At 36.7% G+C, this 6,489-nt stretch overlaps 1 pseudogene; it reads right to left on the bottom strand.

The window, feature by feature from the left end:
* Positions 1–472: 472 nt before the first annotated feature.
* LOC149156563 (peroxisomal adenine nucleotide carrier 1-like) overlaps positions 473–6,489 on the bottom strand; it is a 46,638-nt pseudogene continuing 40,621 nt past the window's right edge.

Here is a 6,489-nt window from a genome sequence, read left to right as displayed (position 1 = left end):
CAACTGATACTTCAAACAAAGATGACAGATTTCATACATAATTCATGAAAGATAAACTTTTCAGTAATGCTAGAACAAAGATTTAGCAAACATGATAATAGTACCACATGTGTACCGTTATGTTCACTTGACTAGTGACAATAGGCCATAATCAATCTTCTACCAATGAGTATCCCAAAGAATACAATAGTGCATCAATAGTGATCAACAAAAAGATATTTTATTGAAAAGACTATGTTCCATGATTCCATCAAGGCATCTACAAACTTACGATAGCGCATTCTTTGTAAATGTTCTTCATAAAATTCTGGACCCTTCTCTAAATACATGAGAAGGGTTTAAATACTATTCTTAATCACTAAAAATAACTTATACAAAATATCTATGAGGAGGTTTCAAACAACCTTCCTCGTTCCTAGTATCCAACTTTCCAAAAATAAAATTGCTCAAAAATGACTCAGGTCTCCATTGATTAATCGTCACTGCCAACGTTTCCTCTCAGCTCACAAATGTCGGACATTGACCTGACATGTGGTGGCATCCCGAATTGTGTTCTCAATTTCCCTGCAAATATAGCATCATGTAAAGGTGGCAGCATTCTCTGTACTGAATCCAAGGAACAATTCAAGGTCATGATTTGACTGTGTGGTTTGACCAAATATTTCCATACTGCATCCTAGTCAATTTTTGATACCCCCTCAATTGTTTCCTTCTGTAGCTAACTCTTATTCTTCCAATTCTCGTCTAATGCTTTAAGATCAGGAAGTGTTTTTGGATCACTCTCCTCTATGAGGTTGGATGTATGCAATATGTGATTTATTGTTTTGATAATGCTTTTTGAAATACCTGATGCTCTGGCTATTGCTAGCTCAACCTGTTTCACGTGTGAGTCCCAATCAGTGAATAGAATATCCTTATGTCTTTCGTTGATCTTCAGGAGGCTTGACCTTTTCCCTTCATCTGAATCCTGCCACTCAATATAATCAGAGATCTTAGAATTGACTTCATTGAGCTCAATTCTTTGATCAATAATGATGTTTGTTAATGGTTCACTAGTATTCAGATGTGGAATGATATTTGATATATGTTGGAGGAAGAGTGGCTTTTGCTTTGACAATAAAGTGTTCAGTGTTAAAGACTCATTAATGAATTCCTCTATAGTAGGAATATCCTTATACTTTTCTAGGTCACTCTTTAGCTCCTGGATTTGTTTGTTTTTAGCAAATAAGTCATTTTCATGAATTATTTTCAGTACTTCCATATCATGTTGTAGCTTATGCAACTGCTCCTCTGCTTGACGATTCATGCTGACTCTTTCTTCATCTAACTGTCGCAGTAATAGTGTGATCTGGTTGTCCTTTTATTTAATCAAGACAGAGACTTCGGTTGCTTTGACGATTGTTGTTGTAGCATAGGCTCCAGAAAATTGAGATAGCCGAGTCAAATGTTCAATCGGATTTACTTTTGTGTCCTTCCATAGGACATCCATAAATTCATGTTCTGAAGGAGTTTCAGTTCTCCTCCTTTTTCTCTTTATTTTTACAACAACTTTATGAAGAGGGCTATAAAAGACGTCTAGAGGAGGGATTTCTATTACATTCAAGACAATTTCAGTAGTTGGATCTGTAGGGATTACCTTTGTTTCTTGGAAACTTGTTTTTGGACCTTCAGTGGTCACTAGTGCTATTTGCCCTGGTGGGGTCTGAAATCCTATGGGTTTTTGTGTTGATGATACCTTAGGGTTATCCTATAGTTTGTCATTGAATGCATCCCATAGCTTTTCTAATTCATTTGTTTCTGCTCCCTTCTCTCGTGACGTGCCTAACTTATTCTGCTTCTGAGACTTGGTTTCAATTCTATGATCAGTAATCCAAAATTCTTGTGGGAGGTATTCTAACCTCTATCCTCTAAACTCCCAGAATCTTCTTAATTTCTCCAGATCCAACTTTGTCTTGGCCGCATTCAGAATTTGCTCAATGTTCTCAGCTGATTCCAATAAATCTTCAAACTCATCTACTGTGTGAGTTACAGGTATGATCTTAATTGAAAGTGAGAATTTGTTTGCTACTTGTTGTGGATCAAAAGGCCTTGCTAGTAGAACAGGGAGATTTAATAACTGCATATTCTGATACTCTTTATGTGCATGACCATAACTAAGAAGGATAAATGACCCACACTAAAGGGGAAAATTTGGCCATGGGGATTTCTTCATTTCCTTCAATGTTTTTGTGAGGCCATTTCCTACTGTTTGGTATGCTACTTCTCTTGCCAATAGTTTATCTGATACATACATAGGGAGGACATGTGGGAAAGCTTGGCTACCAAATATCCTGATATAAGAGAAGGACTCTTCAAGAAAATACCTTCTGATTGCTTGGAGGTCTGTGATAGCTTCTTTTGTGAATCTCAGACATCTTCTGTTGAAAACTAACTGATGTAAGGGTAGACCAACTCCATGGTATAATTGGTAAAAATGTGGAAGAAAATCTTGTTCCCACATTTGCTTATAACTTAGGAAGATAGGAGTAGGATCATTGGTAGTCCATTTCCAACCCATTATTGGAAAATGAGTGCAGAAATAAATAGCATCGAAGACATATGTAGACATGAAGAATTGGGGAACTGCTCTAGAGGAGGCAGCCCTGGTTTAGCGATATTCAGTACTCGCTTTGGCCAAATTCTTAGACAAAATGGTTGTCCAATTCATAATGTGAGAATTAACACAAGCATTAATTAAAGGAACCCAATTGATCGAGAACTTAGAATTATCAAGGAGACCATACAACCTGCATATAATAGAGGCTGCAAAATTATAAGGATTGGTTAAAGAAGCAATGGGGTACATACCCACTTTATCTTGTTTGAATTTACTATCTCTTCTCCTCCATTGTTGTATCATTTGAAATGGGTCTTCGTTTTCCTTTACAAAGTTTGCAACAAATTGTTTGTTGTAAATGTCCTGAGCATCAGGTAGCTTGTACATTTGTTGTAAATATTTGGCTTTGAAAGAACCCAAGACTGTGTTTTTAGATGTCTTGATAAGTCTGTCTTCCACTTCTATATTCTCTACTACCTATATTATCATATCTGTGTATGGCAAGAGCCTAGCCATTGATGCTATTTGGTGAAGGAAAGAGCATGCAGTGTCTCTGAATTGCACTCCTGACGATTTTATGCTGTCAGTGGTTGGTCGAATGTCTGTTACTTCAGGGTTTTCATTCTCCAGCGTAGTATAGATAGTCTACCATGTCATGGCACCTCCATTTGTAGTGTATACTGTATCTATAAAAATGGATGGCATCTCTGTGCTTTCGGTTTCTTTGATAGATCGCTTGGTATGCTTCTGCATCACCTTTTGAATGGACATCACTTGAGTAGAGTTCCTATTAAAACCAACAACAATTAATTGTTGTGTAAAATAAAATATTTGGTGAAATGACTGAACTTTGTAAGAAAAGATCCAGGAGCAAGCTCAGCATTAATCAACCATAATGAACACCATGCTTACACGCATAGGGATGATAATTGTATTAAATCATTCTGACCTAACTCATGTCCAACTCGAAAACACTTATTAAACATCTGTCAAATCTATCATATCGGATATTTAAGCTATAACGCAAATGAAACTTTGTTGATGGATCTTGCGATCTGCGATATGCGATATTGCAAAATTGCAAGATTGCAATATCGGGATATCGCAATATCGGGGTTTTGATAGGTAAAAATTAAGCTCTTGACATAATATCCTCTTATGTGTGATATGCGATCAGGATGTCGCATACAAAATTCAATCGCAAGACGCATATCGGTATTTTTTTGATGTGCTTAACTTTGCTACTAAGAAATCATGTGATTTGCGATGACGACTTTAATATGTTTTAAGTTAGGTTAAAAAAGGACTTTTTGAAAAGTGAAAATTTTCTAAGAGTTGGCATTTTACTCACAAAGAGGGGAAAAATTCAATTTAAAAGGGTCCCTATTTGTACTATATATAATAAAAATGGGGGGGGGGGGGGGTTGTTGCATAGCACAACACCTTCAAAAATCCTATTTTATTTCCTCCTTTCCTCACTCTCCTAATGAGGGCTAGCTCTGGTACATCCTCATCACTGGCTGAAACCATCTCCAATCTCATTTCCTCCTCAATAAATGCATCCCACAAGCTTTTGATTGAGGGTAGCTTCTCACAAACACATGCATACTATGCAAAATGGTGCCAAGATGAACCAAAGCCATTCAAATTGATCCAAATTAGTAAATTCTCTTCTACCTTGTCACCGACAGAAGCTCGTTAATATCTCAACTCTTGATCTTTCCCAGATAGCTAACTACTGTAGCAATGTTTCTAATGTAGTAATGGATGATTCCTTCATCAAGAGAATTCTCCTAGACATTTTCTCACCCCAATACAATGTGATCAAGGAAATATGCATTTCCCTGTCAATCTTCTTCTCTATAATTAAAGGGATTAGATGATTCTTCATCAAATCCAAAACTATTCATTTTTTTAATTATGCTCAGCAAAATCCTTGGTTTCTGTGAAAATTACGACCTCCTTCTCCATGAGGTACCACAATTCAACCTCTTCCAAGAGATTTTGCAGCCTGAACTATAATGATATAGAGTTGGAAGTTCCCTCCAACATGTGACAATCCTAAAGACTCTCACTACTTGTGATTACAACTCTTCAACCAAACATGAAAACATATCGAAAACTAAGAATAAAACCTGCAACCTCTTATAGGTGGAGGCCACCTTTTGCAAACATGAAAAATAACACTCCAATCCCTAGAGAAGTTGGGACATCACATCCCATGGGCCACAATGTTTAACTAGTCCAAATATTCTTCACTTGCTGAAGCTCAGCCATCCCACCCTTGAAACTCTTCAACAACTCCCTCTAACAAGTTTCAATCCTATCCATGAACAACTTACTATTAGTTTCACTAAAAGTGATCTGATACCATGTAATCCATACAATAGTAAGTAAAATTTTCACTGAAATAAAAATCCTAAGATCCTAGGTAATTTAAAGCCCTTGATGGGTATATTAGAATCTACAAAAACACACTCTAGAAAAATAATAAGAGCACATAGACATATCTAAAATCACAATCACATCTATCCTCTATTGGATGCAGGGCAAAGAAAATAAACTAAAATACCTCAAAACCAAAAACTCGTTGAACAACACGATAGTGTTCCCTAAATATCCTTTATAGAAAAGGAAGATGAGAAAAGAGACAAAGTATCTGGTCACATGCATGAACAACTAAATATGACTCAGTCAAACACTAACCCAAGTCTAATCATCTAGTGGACCCTAGTTGCATGGATAAGTGTGCCAGGTAAGTGCATCTCAACTGGAAGACAAATAGAAATATGCATCCCCTTCCTTGAGAACTGTGCCCCCTACCTAGACTAGAACCTTATGCAAAAGAGATATGATTAACTAGGAGTTTGTGCCCTCCAAATTTTTTATCATGCATGCAGGACTGAACTGAAGCAAAATTGAAATTGCAAAAACTTAAATAGCATGCAAACTAAAATTAACTAAGGGTAGACAAACTAGAAACATACCCTCTACTCTCCTACATAACAACACCTCCCTCATAATATAATGTGCATAGGAACCATGGCAAGCTGTTGCCATTATAGTTGTTGTATGGACCTATAAAAATTACTGCCTTACTATTGTTGTGCCTACTGCCTGAGTGCACCCTGGTACTATGGAGAAGACTGTCATAGTTAAACAAGGTAGAAAATCTAACAAAGGATATGAACCAACTGATAAAAAAAATATTACCATAGTGATAAATTAAATCATTAAAAGAGTGACTACCATGGGAAGACACAGAGTTAAGTCAAACAAAGTGTAGATCGGATAGTGATTCAATACATTGATCCAAAATGGATCCTAAAACCCTCTAAGTCTTCATAAGATAAAAAACTATCGCAAAATAAAAACCTTTAAAAAAGGCAGAAAACACTATTTCAAAGGAAAAACAACAAGAAATGGCCAAAAACAAAGCTATCGGAGGTCAAAGGAACAATGCACAGGAGCCGTTGGATCTGGCTGATCAATGGTCCAGATCTGATTAGCATATCGCAATCGGAGATGGAAAGTGGAGGCTATTGGAGGCTACCATATGAAAGTTGTGACAACGATCAGCCTAGGTTAACTTGCAATATCACGTCGGAAAAATACAAGGAGTGCTTACCAACGGCCTAGGGACTATGCAATATGCGATTACGACATATCGCATCGCAATATCGCATCAGAGCAATACAAAGGAGTGGGGCCAGACTGGATAGGGTTATGAATGGAATTTAATATATGCTGAGTTCTGGTAAATGATTTTTTCTATGTATTTCGCATTTTCGTTAAATAAATGAAAAACAAAGGAAATGTGAATGGAGCTATAAAATGGACCCAAAAGGGTTTATACAAGCAGTTTAACATATTTGAGTTCTGTAATGAGTGGG

The sequence above is a fragment of the Pinus tabuliformis genome, chromosome 9, assembly GCF_031772625.1.
Source record: "Pinus tabuliformis cultivar Carrire ecotype Pingquan chromosome 9, CPIR1, whole genome shotgun sequence".
NCBI classification, from domain to species: Eukaryota; Viridiplantae; Streptophyta; class Pinopsida; order Pinales; family Pinaceae; genus Pinus; species Pinus tabuliformis.
Note: the sequence above shows the minus strand (reverse complement) of the source record. Positions and strands in the feature narration are given on the sequence as shown.